The sequence below is a fragment of the Nothoprocta perdicaria genome, unplaced genomic scaffold, assembly GCF_003342845.1.
Source record: "Nothoprocta perdicaria isolate Ctin4 unplaced genomic scaffold, notPer1 scaffold_133, whole genome shotgun sequence".
NCBI lineage: Eukaryota > Metazoa > Chordata > Aves > Tinamiformes > Tinamidae > Nothoprocta > Nothoprocta perdicaria.
In genome coordinates, this window is record NW_020454461.1 from 1645697 (window position 1) to 1672900 (window position 27204).

The window sequence follows — 27204 nt, forward strand, 5'->3', positions numbered from 1 at the left end:
ACACACACACACACACACACACACACACACACAAGCGCGCAGATGGCAGCACGACGGGGCAGCCGCTGGTGACCCCGGAGAGCAGGAGAGCTGATGGGAGGGAGCGTCACAGGCTGCAGAGCGGCACTCACGGGAACTCCGGAGGCTCCCCAAGGGCAAACCCAAGTCCTGCCTCACAGCTGGAACAGCCCCTGCACCAGCACCAGCGAGGGGGAACTTGGACAGAGAAGGACCTAGGGGTCCTCCTTGGTAGGACACCAAGCTGACCATGAGCAACGTGCCCTTGCGGCAAGGGCATTAAACCTCGCTCTYGGCAGGAGGTGGAGGGAGCCGAGTCCTTCCTCTCTCTCAGCACTGGCAGAAGGCATCGGGAGTGCTGAATCCCGTGCTGAAATCCTCAGCACGAGACACACAGACTCACTGCAGGGAGGCCAGCGGAGGCCACCGGACTCCGTGGGACTGGAGCACAAGGCGTGCTGCGAGGGAAGAACCGGCTTTGCTCAGCCTGGAGAAGCAAGAAGGCAAATCGGGGCTGTGCCTTGACTGTGCTGCTTTAGGAGCTATAAAAAATAGATGAAAGAAATGGCAMACCTTTGCTGGGTTTGTGTTTAAATCTAATTTCGCTTTAATGAAGGAAAAGCACGAACAGAAAATAAATAAATCCATGCTGAATGCAGYCAATTCTTTCAAAATAATAAATCTGTGTGTTAAGAGATGTTATCATTGTAATTAGTTGCTGTTAAATTAAGATTTTCATTATCACAGAAATATTTTAAATGGAAGGGAACATGTATTTAAATAACCACTGTGTTGATCTGGGATTAATAATAGTCGCAGTTCAACAGGCTGGTTTCCCAGCCCTGCTGCAGTGTGCTCAGTTCCTCCAGTTTCCATGGGCACGGGATGATTTACAAACGTTAACTGCGTGCTGTATTGCAGAGAAACCACGCTGCTCCGCAGGGAYGGGATGCGCAAGGAAAGCGGGATCACCACAGCTAAGCCCGGCTGGGGCTCAGCGCGCCTCAGCCCTGAGCTGCGCTCCTGAAGGTGCCCCCTACAACCACAGAGCAGCGGGGAACGGCAGTAAAACCACTGCGGATTGCCAGAAAAAATACCTGAACAACTGTAGGAACCTGTGGTATTTGCAATAGGCTGTTATTTCTGAGAGGAGAGTCTCTAAAATAAGACAAAWTTATTGAGATTTGAAACGAACTGCTAATAATAAATCCCCCTAATCTGCTCTGGCTCTAATCTGCAAGGCCATCCCGCAGAGCTGAAGTCCTGGAGTTCCTCTCTTTGGGAATGGGTAAGACTGATGCCCTCACCTCTTAGCCTAAGAAAACCTCCAAAAAAACCAAGCTACWAAGCAAACTTTAGCAAACATATGCCGGTCAGTCACTGCACACATCACAGGTTTTCTTGAAGTCTTTCCATGTCAGTCATGATTCCCTGCAATGTCTACRGGACGGATGAACTGCCAACACATCCTAACTCTTCACCTCAAGATGCTCCTGTCGGTCTGTTTGATTCCAAGGACTGTCACTTCCCCATTCGCTTTGGAGGGACAATGGGGCAAGATGAGGCAAATTGCTCTTTGTTTTTGGAGTTATGTAACGATGGGAAGGAAAAAAAAAAAAAAAGATACTTTAGTTCAGTCAAACCACACTTTGAAGATCTTAAAAGTGTGTCTTCACTCAGAAACATCACTTGTTTTTCTAGTCTTAAAAGTGTATTTGTGGGGTGTACTGGGTTATGCAAYGCAATCACTACTCAAACTGGAAGGCTTTGCATGGGTACAAAGGTGTGGCTTCATGCAAGTTACCTAAGGGAACTCCAAATAATTCACCTCTTTGTTCTTTCTTTGAATTTTTCTTCAACACAACAGGAAAAGTAAGTGCAATAGGGCAACATTGGCTCGATAGGACTGCCACAAGCAGCCCTCAAACACTGCCAGTCAAAGTCATTTCACTGATCTCATCTTAATCAAGTAACAGTCAGACCACATATTCTGGGCTTTTTCTCCCCAACTGTAAATCTGGCTGCATTTTTATTTAACATACTCCAAAAWATGGAGATTAATAAAGGCACAGAAGGAGCCTAAGAACTTCTGAAAGCTGAATGTGTCTGATGGACGCTCCTGACTGTCTGTTAAGGTGATTTCAATGACATAAAACATATCTGAGGTATGGGTTCAGCACAGAGCTACGGCACATTCACCTTACGTACGTGAACAGGCTCCCTGGACTCATGAAGATTAACTGGGTGCCTGGAGCCCAAAMCAATATTACACACTTTCATGGCCAAAATACCACGTATGTGCATACAGACACTCATGAAACAACAGCACCAACACAGTGGCCAGAAACTTGCTGAAATCCAACAGGACGTAAAGACTCCACTCTTGAAAACACTCTCTGGACATATTTTTGGAAGGGCAGTTTTCAGGCAGTCTCTCTGTGCACCTTACCTGCATGCTCAAACAGCCAGAGACAACCGAGCGATCTTCGGGTCTCCAAACTTAGGAGGTCACATAAGCCTGACTCAAAACCACGAGCGACTTGCGCGCAACCAAAAGGCACCGCRAATTCCCTTTGGAGCACGAGGTCCACAGCGACCTGCAAGCGGTGCCAGGGAAGTGTATTTAACCTCAGCAAGAGGAGCCAAAAGCAGAAGGGAAGGTCTCCTCAGGCGGCGCACAGAACAAAAGGCATCCTGGYACAGGGAGCTCCTGCAGCTGAGGGCAGCCCAGAGCCACAGGGCGTGAGGCTGCTCCTGGCCCTGCCATAGGCAGCCCCGCGACGGGATCTCCCCTGGCTGCTGTTCTCTGGCAGAAGGGAGTCTGCAGAGCGGGCCTGGCCGGGACACAGGTGGCCCCGGGCGGGAAAGATGCACARTCTGCCAAGCGGCACGAGGCAGCCGTAGCCACGGCCATCAACGCCCTGGCGAACAACTGCACGAATTAAAGAGAAAAATTTCATTTGTTGTAGCAATTGTCAACAAGTGAAATGACGGAAAGTTTTTTTTTTTCTTCCAATGTGGGAAAAATCTTTTTTTTATGATTTTTTCTGCTATCTGTAACATTCTCCTATCCTCTGTCTTTACTTGACCTATACTCCGTTTCCAAAGAGCATGATGTCCACCAATAAAACACCAGCTTTGCAGAGCTCTACATAACACCACAAAAGACGGCCGTGCCCTCGGGAACYGCCTCCTCCCAACATTCTGAATCACGTTATTCCTCCAGAGGTGGGGAGACTCCCATCAACCAAAAAGGCTGCAACTAGCACACGGCCAATCCACGGCTAAATCCAAGAGAGGCTGCCAGGTTACTACTCCACCTGCAGAGGTGACAGCAGCCAAGGAGCTGCCTAGGAAAAAGCTGCAGATCCCCCTCGACACGTTCCCACTGTCGCAGTACTTTTTGTAGTTGCTTCCTTGTCCTAGAAGCAGAGCCCCCTTCCCCTTCCACCACCAGCACCCAATGTTGAGTTGGGGCCCAACACCTTCCCCACGGCCATGGAGGCTCCCAGTACTCCCAGCTCTTCCGGGCTTGGGATCAGAGCCTCATCCCAAGGAGMGCTGAGGCACCGGGTCAGCGCGTTACCCACGGCTGTCCCGGCAAGAGCAGCAACCGCTCCCCTGCCCACGTGCCCCGGGGCTGCAGACGTGGCCGCCCCAAGGAAGGGTTTCATTTAAAGCCCTTGAGACACTCAACGTTTAAAGGCAGGGTTAGCTCTCCCTATTTCCCTCCCCAGTGATTAAGAACAGCCCGAAGGTCAGAAGTGCAGCCCCAGACGTTTGCAGGCACCTCGCCTGCTGATTCAGCGCGTCCCTCCGGGGCCGTTGGGCGCTGACTGTTCCTCGTGCCGCAGCGCAASCAAAGCGCAGTCACGGCCGCGATGCCGGAGCGCTCTCCTCCTCTACACTGCCAGGCTATCTAGACAGGCAGATCCAAAGAGGAACATGCCCTGGGAAACAAGGGCTCTCGCTCCAGCGGAGTAAAACGGCTTGGGAAGACTCACCTAGACATGAAGGGAATAATTATCTGACTACGGATGAGACGGGCAGGGCTCCGCTTTCCCCTTTTTCCTAGAATCAAGTCATACTCAAACTGTTCTCAAGAACTGGAAGTGTTCCCTGGAGAAAAATGGACACAAAGAACCAGACTTGCTTTTTGTTCTGATGAGGGGAAGGGGAAGAACGAGCCCAACACTCAGGAGAAGCTGAAACCAAAGAGCAGAGCTGTCTGAGGAGAACGAATGTGCAGGCCTGAGTGTTGGAGATCGTATGAGCAAAGCCCCCCACACTGCACAGTCCTGAAAACTCAGTGCCTTTGGCAGGACTTCCTTGAGTTAAATTATCTGAGAACCAGACCCTGTTTATTAATTGACTCTCTAAAGTGTTTGTCAATGAAATTTAAGTATCTTTCTTAAACCAAAACCTTTTTCTAAGAAAAATCTGTGCAACAAGGATTTTTTTTTTTTTTGGTAGTTGATATGCAGGCAAAACAATCTCTTAGTAACACAGTCAAATTTTGCTTTCTTTTTTCTTTAAATCTTCACAGAGACAAGAGCATCCCTTGCTCACGATTACAGCGTGGCAGTCAGACAGGTAACTTCTGAAACTTGTCACCACACTTTCTGCACTGTCCCCTTCACACACAAATCTCTGGCAATTCTACCTAAGACACCAAAGTCAAATAAAAAAAAAAAAAACATAAAAATCCTCAGAAAATGCGTCCTGACGTTTGTTCCCACAATTTCCAAAGCAGAGTCTCTTGTGGTCTTCCAAGTTTCAGGGACAAGGAGCTTGATTCTGATGCAGCCCCACTGGCAGCGATGCTCCTCTGTCGGCTAGGGTAGGACACACGCAAACCTTGCAGGTAGGGATTTGTCCTTATGACTTGTTCCTCCCATCTCCCCAGGCTGGATCTTAACACACAACCTGGCACTGCCTACAGAAAAGCTCTTAATGCTGCTGCTTGGAACATCAAATGGGAAACTAAGCCTGCCAGGGGAGGGACTAGTTCTAGGGCCTTAATAACTGGGCCCATGCTCATGGGTTTTTAATGAACGAACCAAACTTATCGAATGCGAAAGTGTCCGGATTTYCCGTAATTTCTCCTCCTTGCAGGCCTTTCCCGAGGGAGCAGAGCGGCACCGAGCGCGGYGGCGGGGCCGGGGATGCCTCTCCGGCCACGGCCCTGCCCCAAACATCACCCTGGGCCCCCACACTGACCAGGAGAGCTTCCCCCTGCTCCCCACTGACCAGGGTGCTTCCCGCTCCGGCCCTGCGCTCCCAAGGGGCCAAGAGTCTCCAGGGTAGGGAGGGGAGCTGTTTGTCCAACACCCATTAAACGGCCCTAATCTTCGGAGTCATTACGGCACTTAGCTCCGGCAATGAGACAGGGAAATGGACCGTCACCTGCCAGCCCCCGGCACTCATTTCCAAACAAAATTCCAGGCTGGGTTTCTTATGGGAAGAACAAAGGAAGCTCTAAAGCAAGGTCTGATTTATCCTATTCTCCTTGTCTGCCCACAGCTTTTCAGGTTGACAGGAGCCAGCGCTTGATATTTGACTCAACACTTCTCCCAGCCCAGATTCCTCGGCATGCAGAGATCGCTCCTTTTCACGTAGGGAAAAAATATGTCATTGCCATACCCTGACATTGAATAATTGATATTTAACACCCCTTGATTCTGCTTAAACAGGAACAAAAAGCCCTTCAGAGCTCTTAGCAATTAAATACTGTTTTAGGGAGCTGGGTCCGGGCAGCATCCAGGAAAGGTTATTGCACCTTCCTACCCAAAACACGGGATCTGAGCCCRTGGGGAGCACCCTGTTAAACCCACATCCTGAGGCAGTGACAGAAGAGCAGCTAAGTTCAGGACAGAGGAGAAGTGCAAGATGCTGCAAATCTCTAAGTTCTTTTTCTTCAGCATTTCTCCTCAGCTACGGCAGCATTTCTTTCAGCTTACCTGTCAAAGCCTGCATCCGGGAGAGAAGGGAAAGGTGAAAAGAATAGAAGAAAAAGGAGGAAATAACAAAATAGGTTGGAGAAAGAATCCAGGAAGGAAGGCGGATCATTGCTTGGGCCTTTTGTTTTAATTTATAAAAACACCACTTGCTGTAGTCATTCTATATTGCTCCTCTCTCCACWGAAGCTAATGGCAAATCCCAGGGCTCATGTGGAGTTTGGAGACAGGAAAAGCATCAGGAATTGGGCTCTGGGTTACTACGGGGGCTGGGTCAGAGCATGCCTACAAAACACTGGGATTCTCTGGAATCCTGCTAATTTAAGGCGTCCAATACAGAAACACAAAGGGTCGGGGCCTGTGCCAGCACAAACGGGTGCTTTTCTGTCCCCAGTGCTGTGCGGATTTACACCAGCAAAGAGCATGACACAAACTGCCCTGCTGCCCCAACCCGGGCAACAAAAGTGCCCCCGGGGCATTCAAAGATCCTCCTACTGTCACATGTGAAAATACCTGCTTACAAGACTGTTTATTTCAGAGGCACAAAAAATGCTCTGGTACTGGCTTTTTAGCAAAGTTGTGCTCCACAGCCTGGCRCTCTGTTTGTTTTAAAATTAACTTTTATATACACATGGCTAAAAACAAATATTACAAATATAACCTAAGCAGAAATTGTGGAGAACAGACTACAGAAAACGAAAGGTAGCTCAGAAAGCTTTAAATTTCTGCCGTTATTTCATCAAGAAGCCAAATCCAACTTAAATGTTCATTATTTCAAGTATATYAACACTGTCCACTTTGGAGGAGCTACCCCAGTCCTGTGGCAGTTTACACTGCTGTCTGTATCCTCATGAGAACCAAAACCCATACTCAGGATGGGAAATTTCCAGAAAGGATAGGTGAGAAAAGCATGGACAAAACCAACATCTTTAGAGGCTTCATCATCATCAAARTCTATTTTATTTCTCTAAGAATGAGACATTTCTTATTCCTTATTTAGCTAACATAAACGAAGAACCATAGCACAGATAAATAAGCGTTTAAATGGGGCCAGTTGATTCCAATGCGTAGACAAGAATCAAATACCAATCCTAGCAAATGATTTGCTACAAATGTCCATTTTAATGGAGAACTTGGGATATGCTATTACTACACCCAGCCAGTCATTCCCTKCAAATTACATCCCTAAATCACAAACTCAATTAGTTGGCGAGATTGCTTTTTACAACCTTTCTCCCCATGTCTGGGCCATGGCTAAGTATTTCTAGACACAGAAGGGACTTCCACACAAACTCWGTCAGCATCTGTGTTTCACAAGGCTAAAATGCTCCAAAACTGAGTCTAGTACTTGGGTATGTTTGCAGAAATGCTCCACGCCAGAAAGAATAGGCATCCAACTATAATCCCAAAGTGCTCACTCAAAACACTGCATTGGAGACTGCCTGACACCTCAACCTGAGCAGGTTTCGAGTGATGAGCTGTATAACTTGTGCTGGCCACTATAAATTGTGCATAACTTGTGTCCCTATGGCCACTGAGAGCAAATGCTGAGCTGTGCTGTGGCACACGCCGACCCTCCAAGGGTTACAGAGGGCACAAAACTAAGCAAAATGTGCTGCAAGAACAGGAATCTATTTGCAATTTAAATTGCTACGGGGAGGGAGAGGAGCAAAACGGACACATTGTGCCCAGAATGAAACGCAGCCTTCCCCCATTTCACCCCCGGCGGAAATTACCACAACAAGAAATTCCAGTGCCCGATTTGGCAGGCAAAGTCGGATGCCCTTCAGTAGGGACTGCCCTTCAGCAGGGACTGCCCTTCCATAGGGACTGCCCTTCCATAGGGACTGCCCGCAGCTCCGCAGGTCTCTGCCAGCAGGTGCCTGCAAAATCCTTCAGAAGGTAAAATTGCAGCAAGGAAGGCAGCTGTGGAGACTCCAGGCCCTCAAGGGGCACCTTCCCAATAACAGAGGATCCGAGGTGCAACAGCGGGTTTCCCTGCCCTAGCACGGGCTCGGGATCAGCAGCTCTTGGAGACTCTTTGTGGGTGCTCAGTGGGTGCACGTAGATAGGGATTTGGGAATAAGACTGTGGATCTGTGCTGTCATTGAGCCCTTTCACTGAGTTTTGCTGGGATGCTAGTGCAGAAGGCGCCATGGSGATCACAGAGCATCGCAGCTGAAGGAGGGAAGCTTCCTGGCAGCGCGGTGGGAGCAAAACTCCGCATCCAGATCCCTCTATTATGGAAGCCGATTATCCCGCCCGCTTCCAGGGGCGGCGGCGTCTGCGTGCCGACGCCGCGGGTTGGGACGGCAGCGCCCGGAGCCGCTCYGYGGAGCGGCACCGCCTGGGAGCGCCCCGGCTGCCCCACACCTGGGAGGGACACACGGACGGCCGCGCGCGGCTGGCGCCGGGCAGCCCCATCCCACCTTCCAGGGACATACTTGTTCCAAGAGGATTAAACAGAGCCACATATGTCATGCATGATCCTGTTTCCCCCTCTGCTAGGGRGAAAAGAAACAACAACAAAACAAAACAAAAATTTATTTTCAAAGCTCTCTAATTTTATCCTGAAAGAAGATGTCACCGCAGGTTAGGAGGGGAACTACACAAAGCCCGACCCAAGGGAAAGGCACCTAACTGCAACTCGGTGCAGCGCTGGCAGCTCTGCGGAGCCTCCCCACGCCGGGCTCTGCCCAGGTTTGCAACCTTCCCCTGCAATAGTTTGTGTCAACCCACGAAGCCAAGCTTCCCACGGACTTAAAGCCTGCTGAGACATCCCTTGCAGGACAGGCCCGTCACCCAGAACAATCTCACTGCAGCGCCCACTACGCTGGGCCTCAAGTTTTGCAAACCACAATATTTTTAAGAGCGCTCAAAGGTAGTAATAAAATAAACGACAGGATAAGAGCATCTCCATCCAGGGAGYCTGGTCACCAAAACATTTTGGGCTCCCATTACAAATCTACAACTTCCAATAGCATCAAAACTGCATATATGCACATGTGTGTTCACTGCAGGGTGAGGAACCTCCCTGGACTCCTTTGGGATCTGCCTCTCCCTGCTCCCGGGATGGACCAGCAGCGCACACGCTGCCTTTCCATTCCTCAGGGATATTAACTCCGTAATTGCTGCTGTAAACGTCTCACCTACAGCAGAGCCTTAGAGCCCAGACCAACCTCCCACCGAGCCCGCGGGCACTGATAAAGCTGCTAGATGCCAGAAATGCCAGTGCACAGACGCGGTGCGGCCCTGCTGAGGAGCGGGAATGCGCCGGGAACCGCATCTGTCCAGGGCTCCGCGCCCGGGTGCTCCGATCCCCTCTCCTGCTCGTGGCTCCAGCGCGGCGCTCAGCCCCGCCAGGGCTCGCACCGCTGATCGCCGGAGCAGCCTGGTCACTCCCGCACGGACACTGGGCACCACGAGGAATGCCCGAACACACAGCGGGGGATCACCCTCTGGCTCCGTCCCCAGCACTTTAGGGCACAGCACGGCTGTCTCCTGGCTCCTCTCCTCGCGAGAAGCTGCCAGCGCCAAACCCACCATTTTCCCAGGGGGGTTGGACTGGATGATCTGTAGAGGTCCCTTCCAACCTTAATGATTCTGTGAAAGGCAACATCAGGGTCATCCTCAGCCCATTTCCAATTCGCAYCTCTGCTTGAAACAGCACCCGAGCACTTGCTCTGTATGATTTTAGTGCACCCCTAAGTGCTCCTCTGAAGCAGAGCCCCCCTCTTCCCTAGATCCGGGCAGCCCCTTGCTRCAGCCCAGTGCAGAGGGCTGGATTCACGCAGAGGCTTTAGGAGTTGTGAGAAAACCAAGGGGCAGGAGCAGTGTGGGAAGAATGTGCCTGGGGCTAAAGCGCTCTGCAGGCATCTGCARGGGGAGAGCTGGGAGAGCCTCCCGTCCTGGTCCTGCAGGCGGCAAGGGGGCAAATCCCAGCTACAAAGGAACAGAGCTTCAAAGGTGTTTTATTGCCAGCGCGAAAACACGTGAAAAATGTGAAAAAACGTGTCCATTTGGAACCTTCTATACTGAAAAAGGAAAAGAATAAAAAGGTTACTAGAAAGTGTTGCCTATATACAGCTCATCCGTGCTGGTGTGAGCCAGCCGGGCTGCATGCAGCACCTTCCAGGAGCAGCCAACAGCCCAGGTTTTTTACCAGAGCCTTCTAGCAGAGCCCCGAAGTCCCCTTAAAACTGCACGAACGACAAGTAACGCTCCTGAGCCCCTAATCCGAGGAAAGGTGCTGGTGGGCTGGCAGAGTCGAGCCGCTCCCTGGGCAGCGCGCACTATTTTCTGTGGTTATCTRGCATTTCACGGAGTAGCTACTGCCTGCTATAAAACATTTCCTGTAGTTAAGCTCCACCCCAGMGCTGTTTTCGAGCCTGCCTGGCCCCCTCCACCCCCGAGCAAACAGCCCCTTGCTAGCRACAATCTCCTGAGAGACGTTCAGAAGAAGTCACTGTTTATCTCTATCTTAAGGGGAAATTGCAGCACATCTAAGGAGACTGATGCTTTTTTTTCTCTCTCTTTTTCCTGTTTTAAGCCAGCGCAGCGCACAGGGCTGCAGGGAGGGCTCCCTTCCAGCGCGCGGGCATTCCTGCCGTGGGGAACCTCTGCCCCACGTGGGCTGCTCGCTCCTGTGGCTTGCAGAGGGGCACGAGCCCGTGCCAGGTCTGAACGTCCCCCCTTCTCCCCCCGACTGGCAAGTCTGGAGGCCGCGACGGGCTCGCGTGTTGGGTGCTGTGTTTTGCCTCTCTCTTTCCAGCTTGCAGCCATTTCCGTGAGCCGGTTTGCACGACAAACAGAGCGCTATGAATGAAAGATTTTCTTCTTTTCCCTCCCTCCTCAAGCCAACAAATAGAAACACTCTCTGCACTAACTGAGGCTCTTCCTGCGGCGCTGCCGGGAACCGCAGGACCCACTTGTGGCACAGGCAGAGAGAAATCAAACACACACAGCAGAGCTGCCCTCCTCTGCACTCTGCTTGCCCTGGTCCGTCTGACCGAGTCTCAAGGATGTGCAAAATGAAGAGGTTTGGGTTTGGCTAAGCCTCTTTTTCTTTGGATTTTTTTTTGCCAGGCCTTGCTCATGCCCGAGCCCTGCCTGCTGCAGGGGAACAGCAGAGCTTGTCCCACCATATTCAATGCACAGGGGGAGGACGGGCACGACCCTCCTCCCSGGCCCTATGGATGACTGGGGTAATCACCATCACGGACCAGCACAGACGAAGGTAGAGCATGGGGCCCCTAAAAAACCCTGCTTTCTTGTCTCATACAATCAGGGAATTAAATGAAAAGACATTATAAGACAGCATTCTCTTTGCCCACACATAGAATGAGACAAAAGGGAGGAAATCAGGAACCACAAAGCACACGGATGCTTTCTCACCGACCTAGCTGCACCCCAAGCAGACTAGGGCGCTGGGAGCAGCGGGACGGACGCTCCGGTGTGAGGGGGTCAGAGCCACCCACCTTCCCGAGCGGCACGTGGGCAGCCAGAAGGAGCCCTCGTGCTGCAAAGGGCACCACGGTCCAGCTAGGTAGCACCTCCCAACCCATCTCCCCAGGTACAACTGCACTTTATTAAAGCATAAAACACATAAAAAGAGCCCTTCCTCACTCCTCCTGATTTCGTAGGTAAATCGGAGCCCAGGCTCGAGCTCCTCCATGGCGCCTTGCAGCGCAGCTCAGGGGCTGCACACGCGTCACCACCAGCCCTGAAGACACATCCCGGGCGGCAGAAGTCAAGGGGATCTCTCGAAAGATCGCCCAGCTTTCTGCTCCAGCACCACCTCTGGCCTCCCTCTCTACCATGAACACCTTGATAATCATGAGAACTGGCCCAGGTAACGTGTTTACGAGGACCATATCGCGGCTTACCTTGCAGCTGCTTGAATCTCCCTTCCAGCTGGTTATAGTTATAGGGCACCTGGGCGGCGTAGCCTGGGGACAGCGGCCCGGGCATGCTGCTCGGTTTCTGTAATTCCATTTACAGGCGAGCCGGGCGGGCCACGGACCGCAGCATAAAAGAGCCGCAGGTTCCTGTACCCCGCATCCAGGTAAATCCCAGCTTCCTCCCGAGCCTGGCTCCGCTCCCTGCAGAAAACGCTGGCGCTGAGCAAACAGCAGCTTTGGTTCAAACTCCAGCGGCAGGGCTTGGTGGTTGGCTGCCCGCGGGGGATTGCGGCGCAAAGCTCGGCGCGTTCCCCTTCTCGCCCTTTCTTCCCTGTGCGCTCCCCTTCTCGCCCTCTCCCCGCTGTCTCGCGCTGCTGGAAGCGGCGGGCAGGTTCGGGCGCCCGCGGCCGCGCGCACCTCGCTCGCGGCGCCGCTGCAGTGGGACGCGCCGCTGCTCGGGCGCTCGCTGATGTCACTCGGTTACCATAGGGCACCGTGGAGGAAGCGCAGGCCGTACCAAGGGCGAAGGGGCGGCGGGGCCGGCGCGGGGCCGGGCCGGGTCGGGCTGGGCCGGGCGGCGGAGGCCGGGCCGGGGCTGCGCGCGCGGGCGGCGCGCCGGGCCCTGCGCGGGTGCGCGGGTGGCCGCAGGGCGACGCGGAGCCGCCGCCACAGCGCCCGCCGCACGGTGGTACCTTCCCAAGGCGAGCGGGTGGTGGAATTACAACCTTTTGTCTGGAGCCTCACGTAACRGAACGGTCTCAGATTACTATCGCAGGAGCAGGAGAGAAGGAGAGCGCTCCTYGCCCCCCGGGCGGCCGCTGGCACCACGCTCCTCGGGCAGCACCACACTCCTTCGGAGAAACACCGGGAAACACACGCGCTGCAGCAGCGAGCAAAGCCCTCGTGGGAAGCTCCTGGAAGCAGCCAGCTCCTCTCGCTCGGGTTTTATATTCCCAGCGGGAATCGAGGAATTGGAYGTTGCTTATGCATGTGCCTGCTTGCCTATTTATCAGCGTGCCGGGTATCGCTGCAAGATTAATGGATGCCTGCACTGTGCCCCGAGGAGGAGGGGGGCCCGGGTGCAAGTAAAGATACTTTTCCTCCGACTGGCCCCCACGTGGCCTCCCGGGACATAAGCACCTACACCACGGTGGCAGTGCCGTAGGTGCTGCGAGGCAGCTCCCCAGGATGGCATTAGATGGAGGTGGCAGTTTTCCCTCCAGGGCACAAGCACCTAGCACTCATCTATTCATTTGTGAAATTAAAACGTCAAATTTAAATGCGTATCATCAATGTGCCTGTTTTAAAACCTGCTGATAATGCTCACACCCGTTTTGCCTTCTATTTTCCCCCTCATTTTCCGCATTTCCAAATTCCTTCCCAACTGCATCAACGTTTTCTCCTCCTCCCACTCCGTGCCCTCCTGGAGCGTTTCAAAACGTTGCCTTCGTTTTGCTATTGCCGTTTCACAGTGTTTAGTCACACCGCAGTTCAGGTGCAGACAACCTGTGCGGGAGCAGCCCGCTCGGCTCCCACCACCCGACCGGCTGCAGCTCCGACGCCTGCCGCTCCGACGCCTGCCGGAGGCGACGGGAAATTTGAGCAGCCGTCACYGCGATGCCGGGGAGCAAACATGTGCAGAGCCCAAGCGCTGACAGTGCTCACACAGGGAGAAGAGATGGAGGCAACACCTCCCAGCTGAAACCCGGGGCGAAGTTTCCAAATAACACACACATGCTGTTGAAAAGCCCTTGGCGCCTCGCTCCCAAGGTCGTAAATACACTTAAAACATTAGCAGGCTTAAAACAACACCACCCGCGTAGCTCAGACTGGCTCATTGTGTTCGTGTGCAAGGGTTCTTGCTAGCACATCCCGCGCACCTCAGCACCAATACAGCTATGGCTACTGATAGCATTTCTGGCACTGTAGCAGACCTCAGGAGGAGCCTAAGACATTTTGGTCCTCATGAGAAGTGGCCATCAGTCTTTTCAGCACTTCTTGGGCCACCGCGGGCTTTTCGGCTGCCGCCACAAGTGAAGGGATCCAGGGCAGGCCCAGAAGGGCTGTGGGAGATCCAGGGCAGGCCCAGAAGGGCTGTGGGAGATCCAGGACAGGCCCGAAATGGCTCTGGGAGATCCAGGACAGGCCCGAAATGGCTCTGGGAGATCCAGGACAGGCCCGAAATGGCTCTGGGAGATCCAGGACAGGCCCGAAATGGCTCTGGGAGATCCAGGCAGGAAGCTCTGTGCTCAGGAGGCGGCCGGGGCGCCGGCGCCGGCCCAGCAGCGGCGCTGGGAAGGAGCAGGGCCTGGAGGAAGCACCTGCGCCGAGCCGCAGGAGGCAGGATGCGGCGCTCAGCACGGCGAGGCGGCCGTGCCAGGGGCTCCTGCTCGGAGACAGCGACACAAAAGGCCCCACATTTCCCCAGGGCAGAGCTCAGCCCCTGCAGACACGCACACAGGCTCCCCCAGGTGCATGTGCACAAGCCAGCACAGGCTGGATCCTGCCCTGCCCTTGCTGGATCCTGCCCTGCCCTCACTGCCTCCTTCCCTGCTCTGTTTCCCTGCCGCCTGCCACCAAGGAAGGGCTGTGTTTGCCCGCATGGCCCGGCCCGCTCCGCCTGGATCCTGCCCTGCCCTCACTGCCTCCTTCCCTGCTCTGTTTCCCTGCCGCCTGCCACCAAGGAAGGGCTGTGTTTGCCCGCATGGCCCGGCCCGCTCCGCACCCAATGGAGACCCCCATTCCCGGGCTCCGGCGGCAGCAGGCAGGCGGGCAGCCCAGGTGCAGGCTGAGCGGCTCCGCTCCTCCATGCCCCGTCCTGTCCCGCCTTGGGCAAACTGGTGCCCCGCGAGCTCCACGGTGACGCTCACGGCCTGGGCGCCGCCGAGGCCCCGCAYTGCGGGCGGGAAGGCGGGAAGCTTCGGGCGGGAAGGAGGGAAGCGTCGCCGCGGGCACAGCCTTCCCAGCACCCGAAATAAAGGGGAAATGCCACAAAAGTAACAAGGTGARAAGACGTGCTTGGCTAGGGCCTGTGTGGAACAGACACACAGACTGCAGGTTTTCCCACCGTCATAAAACATTAAGGCCACATGTGTGAGTTCAGGCTTCAGATTGTTCCCTGGAGGACAAGCGAGTCCGACCAGGTTAAAGATCCCTAGAAACACCAAACAGAAATTGGGTGGGGGTGACTCTTCCCCCCCTTTCCATACAGGATTAATCGTTTAATTAGTTAGTAAGTACTGGGAGGAATCCTGGTTTCTTTTGGCCCGCAGAACACCCTCCATGCATTGAGTGCTGCAGCACGTTGCAGCCACCAAGCTCCCTCGTAAACCTCTGGCCCGCTGCATCACACGCAGCGACCTCCACCTCRGCCCAGAGCAGCTTCCAGGCAGGAAGGCAGGGCCCCATTCCAGCCTGTCCCGCAGCCTTCATCCCGCTCCCAAAATGGGAGCAAACTGGARCGGGTGCGGAGCTGTGCGGGCCAAACACCAAACATGAGCGAGGCCAAAGAGAAGGGGAATTGTTTGTGCTTGAGCTGGGTTTTTACCTTGTTATGTCCTGAAAGGCAAAGCCACGACACATCAATACTTCTCAGAGACAGCAGCAGCAGCAGCAGTGTGAAATTCTGCCCTCGCTGCCGCCCAGGTTGGCATCTGGGCTCAACGGCAGGTCCCCAGGCAGCAGAGGCGACAGATTTTCCTGCGGATCCTACGAGCTGCGGATCGCGCGGAGCTGCTGACTCGCCTGCCGGGGCATTATCCGTGCCCTGCCAGACCCGCCACGAGCCCGCGGCGGCCACACTCACCAGCTCGCGGTCAATGCAGTCAGAGGAGCAGAGCAAAGCGGGCCCTGGATGTGTTTCTGGAACTCGGTGCCATATGGAGCAAGCCTTCCCAAAACGGGGCATCCCGCCAGTTTTACCCGAGTCATGTCACTCCTAATACCAGCACCCGCTACTGACTCCAAAATCACTCAGCCCAATACCCGCTTATTGCTGTCAGGTTGCAATGCAGCACCCCAATCATGGGACTCRCACACACACTAAATCTTTTTCTATATCTGTTTTTCAGCCATCTTCTCTGTTTCTTTTTCACTGAGTAAGCCTTTGACAAGACTGCTAGATAATACGTCGTGGAGAACTAATGCCTTAATGGCTGTACCTATTTCCGAGCACAGGTCCAAATATAACTTACCAAATCGATCCAGCCCAAAACGGGCCAGGCTGGAATTTGTCACTGACTGGAGGAAAACAAGGAGCAAATAACACAGCGAGCTTTAACATAGCAGGGAACAAGTGTGGCCCTTTTTTTTTTTTTTTTGTCTTTTTAATAAATGCTCGCTTGTTTTTCCCATAGCTCTGAAATAAATTCGTTGCTTTGAAATGTACCTCCTCATRGTACTTACCTGGTAATGATGGCTTGCACTGTTTGTGTGCTCATTAGGAGTTATTAAATAAAAGCACAAATGATTATCCACTTAGCCATAAATACAGGCAGTAATGCAAAGTGTGGTTTAGTTGACATGATCAGAGCTTTGCAAGGTCTCAAGGAGAACAAGAGGTTGATTACAGTAATAACATGAGTGCAGAAGTAACATCTGGAGGCAGGTGCTTATTCAATACAGAACAGGATCTGTCCTGGGATTTGTCCCTATGTAGTTGACAAAAATTGCTACTGAAGTGAATGGGCTCCTAGCAAAAAACAATTCTATGGGGGGGAAAAATAATCTAGCAAAATTGCTATTCAAAACTCTGACTGTAAACACTTCAGAGTTTGAACAAGCTACTCTTTTTCTCAGCCAGAAGAGAAAAGTCTGGACATTTGYTCACAAAAGTATAGATATTAATTTAAAAATAAATAAATAGATAAAACTAAGACATTTCCAAGCTAAGGGTACAATTTATACTTCTCTTGCAGAAAATAACTGGTTAGCATAGAGAGTTAATATTACTCACACAGCCTCTGTGCTTTTGGAATACCTAAAAACCCCACTCCCTTCATCCACCCATCACACTACAGGGTCCTTCACCCATGAAGTCAATCAACACAGGTTGGCTTTGGCGAGCCAACAACGAAGACAACTTGTGTGGCTGACACAGCGTCCAAAACAGGCCCATCTTGAAAATGCGCTCACTGAACACATGCGTTAAAAGCCAAGCAGGCAATAGCACAAAATGTTTCCTGGGTACCATAAAATAAATACACACATTGTAGCGTTGCTCTGCCACCAGGACGTAATTTTACCACTCCATGAAAGACAATTATCTTTCTAATGGGAAGCAGAATGCACGCCAGAACCTACAATAATTACACATCTGGTTAATCATCACCCCTCTCTCTCTTTTTTTTCACTCCTATTTACTCTTGTAAATTCTCCCGTTGGTGACTAACTAGAAAAAAAAAATTACCAGATAAAAAGGATGATGTATTAATCTGCGATGCCGCACAGACCGCACAATATTTGCTCAGCTCCTGAAAGAGGGTAAAGTGCTTGGCACACCCCCTGAGCGCCCCAGCAAGGACGGAAACCTCCGTCACGGTCATCGTCACCGACTTCTGGTAATGCCCCAGTCCGAGCAGGAGCATCAGCACCTGCCCCTGCGTGCGGCAGGCGGCATTCACAACACGGAGAAAGGCCTTTGCTGGGGACTCTTCTGGAAGTTAAGATCAAAAATAGCTGTATTTCATGCCTGACAATTTGCATAACGTTAATCCTGAAGAGTAAGCTGGTTTTCCTCTAGTTTACATCCKAGGTGTTGGAACAGGGGAAGCAGCAGCCCACACACCAAGCAGAAATTAGTGCGCCAACTTAATTACGTCTTCTCTTCTGCAGGCATCAGTGGCAAGGAAGAAAACCACTTTTTTTTTTTTTTTTAAATGAACTCACCATTTCTTACAATGCTCAGCAGCCGTCTCAGAAGGAGCTGAACTAAACTCACACGAGATCTTTTCTTGTAAGTAACAYTTCAATTTCAGAAAGGTATTTCATTTTTTTTCCTACTTAAAAGGGGATTTCAGATCAGTGGCAAGTGTTGAGGCATTTTACTTTCAAGGTGACAGCTCCTGCAGCCAGATCACTGGGAYACCCTCATTTCCCCCAAGAGTCTCGTATGAAAGTTCATTTCAGCAAAACAGCTTCCTTTACAATTTCCTCCTTATTTGCCAGTGCCATTTTTAGACAATTCCAGCAAACAGTAGTATAGGGCTGGAATGCAAAAGGTTCCCAAATCATTTTTAAGAGACTGTCATGAATGAAAAGGAAAAATAGGCAATCACAAATGTAAAATATAGTGGCTGGCCATCAAACTCACTTTGAGGAGCATGTGCAGCTCCACGGGCCTCACGCTCTGCCCACAGACACCTGTGTGTCCTTTGGGACAACCGGTGACATTGGGCTCCTTGGAGGCAATGGAGGAGATCCCCCAGAGCCAAAGCTCAGGGAAGGGGGCAGACTGAAACACAGGGGATTTTCATTGCAGAAAGATTTTCAATACTGAATTTTCTTTTTTTTTTTCTCATTACAGAAGGATTTACATGACAGAGGAACCTGTAAACGTGCTTGTCTTCCACAGTAAACAGGCAGCCATCCCAACCGCTCCATGCTGCGCCCGAGACACAAACCAGTTTCGGGGCTTAAAACCAACATCTAAGTTAAGTTTGGGGTCTGAGCAGCACTAAACCTTCGGGGAACTTYGATAAAGCAGCCAGAATATCAGCGTGGCTACTGGAACTGGGTCAGTCCCACCTGGTTTCAGGTTTCAACGAGCACAGTTTACACAACTCCCCGACTAGCAGGAAAGTTGACATTATTTGTGTAACAGCATGTCCTTGCTAAATGCAACAGCGAAATGCTTGCCAGAAAAGCTACAAGAACCACTCGTGCCTGGGGAAAAAAAAATACATACATACATATATATATATATATATTTTATATATGGTTTGTATTCCAATGCAACTGAGTTCTTTGGAATCGCACTGCTTTCCCTACCCTGTAAACCCATGAAAGTAGGAAGACATCCCTGAAGAGCTGCACCAGCTCCTTCACAGAGGCGTAGTTTGTGGCCCAGGAGACCAGCAACAACACGGGATTGCTAACTTACATGGATAACTCTTAAGAAGTTCTATTAAAACCAAGTCTGTTACACAGGTACGCACCTAACATACTCACTTTCTGYAAAAATTTGGCATGAAAACACTTCCTGGTTTTCCCCAGAAATTTCATTTTACGAGTTTGAATCTGTTTTTTTAAAAGCTGGAATTTTTTATTGCCTCTCCCTCCCCTCTTATCTGAACTTCATCTATGTTTCAGTGCAAGGCGGAGAATAGCATGGGGTAAGGGAGAGGGAGAGATTTCCTCCCATTTTCCTTTCCTTCTTTTCCCACTGTTTCCTTTTTTTCAGAGTTTGACCATGGAAAGAGGAAAGGACAGATTATTGCTATACCATAATCACCGTCTCAGGCCTCAAAACTCAAGCTCTTAATACTGCYGAACAAAAGAGAAATGGGGTGAAAACGGCAAGCAGAACATACTGATCTTTATAAATCAACATATGCCAGAGTATTTCTTTCTACCATTTTCCCTGCTCCCTATATATAGTGTATGAACTCTAGAGAYGTTTGCTTTAGATATTCTAATTTCATGTTCACATGTGCTCAGTCTAGGGGAAGGGAAGAGAAGGGCACCTCGCTATTTTGCTGGCTCCCTACCTGGAGGGGCTTGCCCCTATAAATGATAAACCTTACACAAACCTTCAAAATTAATTAGGCTCCCTAGAGAATTTTAGACCCCTTCATATCTAAGCAAAGTACCAGAAAAACCTACGTATGGCCTTGCGCTGTAGTCCGTTCAACATGGCCTGGAGAGGAAGGAAATGAGAAGCACTGGAGAATAATTTTGTTGGAAATTTTTTAGATCTGACAAAAAAGAAACACCTCCTTGTTTTCTAAAATGTTCCTCCTTCCAATCTTACCAACAAAATTTCTCCCTTTGTTTTTTGGAAATTGTCCATCTCTGAGAGAAGAGCGGGAAAAAAAAAAGCTTAATGATTGATACCAAGGGCTTTTTGCCTGTAAATGTGCATGTATGCACACACACAGACACACAGACATCCATGTCCAGGACTGACACACATCCATTTTCCAGCTTTAACAACATTTTAAAAAGGTTAAACAAAAACAACACCGAGAAAGGCCACTGCACAAACACAACCTGCGCTAAGATTCCWACCCCCCGGATACACCCACCCACATTTAAAAATACTTTTCCAACCTGTGTTTACCCTGACTCCCCTTCAAAATCTTTGTTACAACTAAAGGCTGTTCACCTTCCTGTATGTAGTAGCAGTAATTGGGAGGGGGAAAAAAAGTATGGATTTCTCACTAAAAGCATTAAGCATTGTTAGAAAGGGAGATAGAAACTAAAAAAATAAAGTATCTTGGAAGTAGATTCAAATAAACTTCTGTACTTGTCTCATCCTCATTCCTTCATTCCTGTTCCTATTCCTGYTGCCTGTATCTCCCCAGGATATTATCTCAAGATAAGAATCAAGGCTCTGATCTGAGAAGATGATTTCATCACTAAACCTTCCCCATYAGAAGAGTTCCAAGGTTAGCAGAAATTAGTAAACATTTTTAATCCTATATTGCATTCAGCCTTGCAGTATGTTCTGCTAGGCGTTATTTATACTCCAGGGAGGGCTTTCATGCAGTATCCGAGCAACACACAGAGGCAGAAACGCAAGGCACATTGCAGATTTGGATGAATAAATAAAATAAACACAAAAACACTGTTCGTTAGAAGCTAAAGGCAGGAGACAAGAACATTCCCTTCTGCATACGCATTTTTTGCAGACTCCTTTGAAATCACATGCCCAGGACTAGATTTTGAGATGACTCCTCAGCCAAAAGTATCTTCGATGAAAGTCATAAATTTAAAAAAAAAAAAAAAAAAGGCAACATAATTGCCATTATTGGCACATGGTCTCTATAAATAAGAAATCCTTTCTAGTAGGGCAGGACCCAGCAAGATAAATAAAAACGCGTTATTTCAGTGAGGGGTCATTAACAGTTACCCCATGGTTTCCTGGTGTTAAATACCCGCCAGAGCTCCAATTCCAACAGCCAAGGAAGATGTTTCGCTGTCTCCTCCGAGGGGCCGTGGCGGCCACCGGCGCGGCTGGTGGCAGGAGGGCGCGCGGTGTCCCGAGCCACCGCGTCAAGCGGCGCCGCCTGACAAGCGGCCTGGTCACCACGCTGGCCCCAACCCGCCAGCGCCTGCGCGGTGGCACCGCGGTCACAACCTGCCTGCCCCGGCCTCGCCGGCACTATGGGGTGGGTGACAGGGAGGATGTGGGGCAGGCGGCGTCGGGCTCTGCGCCTGATGGGGCCGGGACAGGTCCTCCATCCCGGCTCTGGAGCCCAACGCGCTGCAATCTGCCGATCCAGGGATCCTTCTCCGCAGCCTCATTCCCTGGCACGATGCTGGGCTCTCCTGCAACCCCCTTGAGAGAGACATTGCTTAATCTTGAAAGAACTYGATTGGGGACACAGAACGGCTGCAGCTGCCAGCAGCTGCTCCCTTGCCGCTCGCTCCCAGCCCGGTCTGCTCTTCCAGCTCCACCTGTCCTTCCGGAGCGCTCACCAGGATGCAGCCCCTCGCAGGCATCACTCGTTACTGCACAGTCACACACACTGCTCTGCAAACACCCCAGCAGGGCCCATTCCACCAACCGGATAGATTATATTTGCTCAACCGCTTGGCCCTGTATTCAGGAAGCTACACAGGCTCCCGGCTCTCATATCCCAGCAGATTGCAAAGGATCCAACTCCTACCTCCAACCCGTTTGCATATCACTCACTTGATCCTAAAGCAAGGACAAAACCTCAGAAACGACTACGCCATGTTGGCACCAAAGGCACGGTGTTACTGTAGCAATAAGGTACAAAAGATCTGGACCAAATTATATTCAGTGATGTCACATCAAAAATGTGAATCGATCACATTTCCTTGAAAATTATTTTATGCAGCATAGACATGTTGGGATACTTTTTTCTGCATAACTCCACTAATGATGTTTAAAATAACCATGCTGCAAACAAAATATTTTTAATAACTGAGGTTTGGGKTTTTTTTTCTGTTTTGCTGGGTTTTGCTGTTTGCTTCCACCAGCTACTTAAAGCCAAACACTTTATATGTGACAGAGGGGCTCAACTTCTCTCGCCTGCAGAGCTCTCGGCAGGGGCGAGGGGCAGCACTCGGGTGAGGGGCAGAGGGGCAGCAGCCCCTGCAGCCACCTCCTCCCGTGGTGCCCACGGACACTGCACAGAATGATGCTCCTGGTTTCAGCTCCGGGGACTGCAGCTCGGAAACTGCGGTGCAGGAACTGCTCCCGGAGTCAAACCCACAAGGAAAGCACTGGGGCAGGCCCACACGCTGAACAGCTTTTGCTGAAGCAGCTCTTGGGGGTTCTCTAAGCAAAACCAGCTTCTCCAGCAGAGGCCTTTCACGCTCATCGCGCAGCTCCGCGCTAGCCCCCGGCTGCTCAGCACAAGCACCRTCCCCTGCGCGGTGCGGGGAAGATGCAGCGGCCGCCTCGTCACCAAGACCTTTTGTGTTTCTGTCCAGGGTCGAGTGAATCCCTCGCACGTCCTTCAGACCTCACCTCTGTCGGCCTCCCAGCTTCCGTGGGACTCACAAGCATCAYCACGCTGCAGAATCCCCTTCCTTAACACTCCTCGCTACTACAATCAGTGCACTGATTTCAAAGTTCACGGCATCTTCAGTACTGGAGACTGAAGAAATGTATTGCAAGAGGCTGTTCTCGCTGGGCTCTTTTAAAAGCAAGAATAAACCTTTCGGTTTTGATAGGAGGATTAAACTCTAAAGCATTGCTACTCCCCTCCCTTTTTTTATTGAATTGAGACCTGACCTTTTATTTTGACTGTGCAGATTTTATTTCTTTTTTTTAGTCTGTCAGAAGAAAACAGTAGGAATTTTGCTGTAAKAGAGAGTAAGTAATTTTGAGTAAGACAGTAAGAGAATTTTGCTGTGCTAGAGAGCAGGGGCAAACACATGCACAATACCTACTGAATAATACAAGCAGGACCTTTCTYTTTGGTTTCTGGTCTTGTTTTTGTCCAAACAAAACTCTGTGTTCTGTCCCTCCTGCTGCCTTTCTGTCCTGGAGCTGTGGAAGGATCAGCTCAAGTATTAAGCCCAAAAGGCCTAACCAGCCCTACACGTTACTCATGTTTACCAGGTGCAAATCTTCAAGAGACAGATTATATTAAACCTATATTTATAGATTTATTATCTCCCTTATATTAAGAAGACTTCCCCTATACTCAGAAGACTTCAATAGTACAATGCCAGGAATAACTTCAGTGTTTTTCCCCTTGTGCTTCTGAACTACAAGCCTCACTTCCCTTTGTGCAGTACGGACAGCTGCAGAAAGAGGCCTCCAAAGGGAGCCTYCCTTCCCGTGCTGCTAAACCCATGGGGCTCCATGGGGCTCATGGACGTGCAGCACGAGCGCTGTCCTCAGCCCCACACACAGGTGGGGCTGGGAGGGGTGTGTGCAGCTCCGACGCCCGTGCCGGGGAGATAAGCCTCGTTATTCCATAAACCCTGCAGGTTTTCCTCCTGTGTCAGACAGGTGGGGCACAGGCCATCCAATCGCGCAGGCAAACCCAAAGGACACAAGGGCAAAATACAAGTGATCACAAAAATTCCTACCTTTAGCCAAGCACTTTTTTATTTAATATTGAATTAACTAACTGRAAAAATGGAAAGTTTTGGAGGTGACAACGCTCACACTACTTGAAAACAGCACCTGAGACTGCAAGCYTGGACCTCTGAACGTCCCACGCCCTGGGCAGAGCGTGAGGCCTTCTGCTGACCAGCTCAGCTGACCCTTGAGGCTTTCGTGCGCCCTGCGCCGGGCTGCACGGCGCATCTTGTTAGCTAATGGTCCCTGACGGATGGCAACGGATACCTGCAGATTTGTGAATGAAGAACTTTGCGCAAACACGATACCCTCCAGACTTCCACAGAGCGGGYAGAATTACCCGGCCTCCTGACCAGACCTTCCACAGAGCCACCGAGAACACGGGCAGGTGAAAGCTGATTTCCTATAGTGGGACACCTTACCCTGCACTGCAGGCATCAGTTACCCTCCTCTCRGATCAGTTGCCGAGGGAGTTAGTCCAACATGAATGATAACCAATCTGGTTGCATATCCCTTCAAATCTGGATTCTGATTGAAAAGTGAGTGAGTTACCAGGTGATTTTTCTTTTTTTTTAATTTGGAACAACCATTTGCTTTCTGGCTTTCACTGGGAACAGATCACTAATAATATTCACTTCTCAGTTGCCATGTTCTAATTTTGAAAGCAGTTACTTATAATTAAGGTTAAAGACTCAGGCTATTTTGGTCTGTACATTTTGAGACCCTTTCAAGATACTGATAGTCTTTTGAGTCACCTTGTCATCGCCATGAAATGAAGACTTGATGACAAAGCTGGGYATCGCTGGGCAGTCTTTAAGCTGTGATTTAGCTAGTTCCTCAGGGAATAAAATCCTGCTGTCAGAAGATGGACAGGCTGAAAAGACTGTCTTGATGGCTGGAGGGCTGAGAAGATCCTGGTATCTGGAAAGTACCAGCGTCCATCTAAGTCAAACGTAGGAGACCTCGAGCATTAGATGCAAGCAGGAAAGCAAAACGCTTTCTGACATGAGGTGACTCAATCAACACCCTGGCAGCTCCCGTGGGCAGCTATCACTGGTGCAGCAGGGGCTGGATCTCACCTTTTGGTCTCATTTTGTACAGACACAGCTGAACCCRATGAACTACTATTCAGAAATCCAGCATTGCTGGGAGAGGGACAGAACTACCTCGGCAGCTCTTTGCTCCCCTCCAGTTGCTCTTGTCCTAGAGTTGGGTTCCTCCCCTGACCTTGGCAGGCCCATTGCTTTCTTGTAAGGAAATGGGGGTTTACAGCAGCAAGAGCAGCCACTGACACAGCCAGGGCCTCAGAAGGGTCCAGAGTGGTGGGAAGTGCAGTGATTCCTCCCTCCTGCAGATCCTGCAGCCAGGGGGCAGCTGGTCCACCAGGCAGGATACTATCCAAGCCATGCAGCTGGACAGCAACTACTTCTCCTTCACAGAGAGGGTGCAGCAAATTCCCAGGAGAAAACAGGGGAGCAGGCAGGCAAAGTGATGCACTCCAGAGCCCAATGTGGGGCTCCCGTTATCAACCAGGACCTTTGATTTGCAATACCAGCCTTATAAACCTCTTTCCATTCCTCCCTTCCTGCAYGACGATGAGGATTTCAAGCAGTGCAGCAGCAGTGCAGCGGCCTGCCCCAAGTTTCAGCAGCACACAAAATTCCCAACAATAGCACTAAAGCATCGTAGGTATGAAACGTATCAAATTAAAATAATTATGAGTGGCACTTATGAAAAGCAAACACATTTTACTCTGGGAAAATGTTTAAATACGGCTTTGAATCAAATCTTCGGCAAAATTATTTCCTTTGAAATTGGTGTTTGTTTTAGGCTATCTAAATAATTTAAGTACTTTCCTTTCACTACTTCTTGAAGGAAGAGTTTCATGTTTATTATTCATTACTCAGGTGGGGGGCTCTGCTTCCCACAAAACTGGAACAAACACCGCATTAACGGCTGGATCTGGGACCCCAGTCCTGCTACTGAGGTTGCAACAACAGTATCTCCATACCTAAGAAATAAAATATAACCAATAACAGTTAACGTGGTAGCAGTAAAATACTTTATACCTTTCCCCCACTCAAACAAGATCAAATTCTAAAAGAACCAAGTCAAGACTCTTCTTTTCTTACAGCAACTTTATACCAGTCTACCACCACGGGCCGCAGCCATCTCTTCCTGGCCCCAGTTAACACAGCTCCATTCCAGATCAGGCATTTTACCTATAAATTTCCAATGCAACCCGTGATGAGAGCTCCTGTAATTAACAGGTCTTCTAAAGATTTAAAACACACTCTTCCTGCGAGAATTTCCATTAGTTGATACCATGGCTGCCCCGAGCACGGGCTATCCGATCTGCTCTCTGTCCACCTCGTGAACTATTTTATTTCCTTGCCRCCCCGCTCCAAACCTGATCCTGCCCAGGGCCTGGAATTTAAAGGTGTGCTGGGTTTAATGCATTCCCAGGGCCTGCATTAAGCAGGGAAAGGGTACACGGTGCTTCGGTCGGTCTCATCGGAATCACAAATGAAGCAACGATACCTTCGGTCTCGGCAGGGTAAATTTAGCAAGCAGGCTTCAACACGCTAAAGKGCTGCTTGCAAAACTGTCCTTGTAACCAAACTTTCACTCCAGAGGGATCCGCATATTTTGAGCTGCTTTCCGTACCTKCATTATGTCCCACGCTACCGGGGCATTTTGCTCAGAGGTCAGGAATGTGGGCACGCTACCATGAGAGTGGGGAAATCATTTACAGAGCGCATAAAACTTGCTTTGCAGGGCATTGCCTCAGAGCAGAGGGAACATGACATAATCTTGATCACCCTTGGTTAATAAACACCCTTTAATATGCCATAATCAAATGTTTTAAGCAAAAGAAAGACCAAACCAAATTGAATTTCTGTGTTGATCAGGCTGTTATTCAAGAGAAAAGAGCATATATTTCAGAAGCTTCTTTGGGAACTCCCTACTTTAGCATTATTTACTAAATGCCAACTACTTCCATCTACTACATTTCTCTATTTCAGGACTGGCAAGTTGTGTTAAGTAAGTCCAAATGACGACACTTTGAAGCAGAATTTTGTTTTCCTTCTGATTTCTTCTGAATTTGGAAACATATGTCATTGCCAACAACAGGAACCTAATCAAAGCAAGGTGAATACACAGCCAAAATGTTAGTATCTAACAAAACTGAGGCATGTGACTCAAGTAATTTACTCAAGTAAATTACCCAAGTAGTTTAGAATTTAGAATATTTAGAGATACAAAAGTTACCTCATTTGAAAYGGAAGTATCTATATAGAATACATTCTACAACAAAATCTATGAAWATTCTGAAAATTTAAATATCATTGGCTACAGGTGACGCTTAAAGCAATGTATCTGGGAAGCTAACAGGAAGACGGGGTGTTTATGGAGGTCTTCTCCCACAGGAAYTTCCACACCTGGAAATGTGTTTGGGTAAACAAGCCAAATGTTGCCGTCACTGAGAGCCACCCAAAGTCACTGCCATTGTGACCACGCAGGTGAGACTGAAAGACGACTAAGCAACAAATTCACACTTATGTAAAATGCAGTGGGAATGTCTTCTACGTATTAGAATAAA

The 27204-nt window shown here is 50.2% G+C and overlaps 1 protein-coding gene across 1 annotated transcript in view; it reads right to left on the bottom strand.

Moving 5' to 3' along the window:
- Positions 1-27204, bottom strand: part of SPTBN1 (spectrin beta, non-erythrocytic 1) — a 91578-nt gene that overhangs the window by 63454 nt on the left and 920 nt on the right. The window lies entirely within an intron of this gene.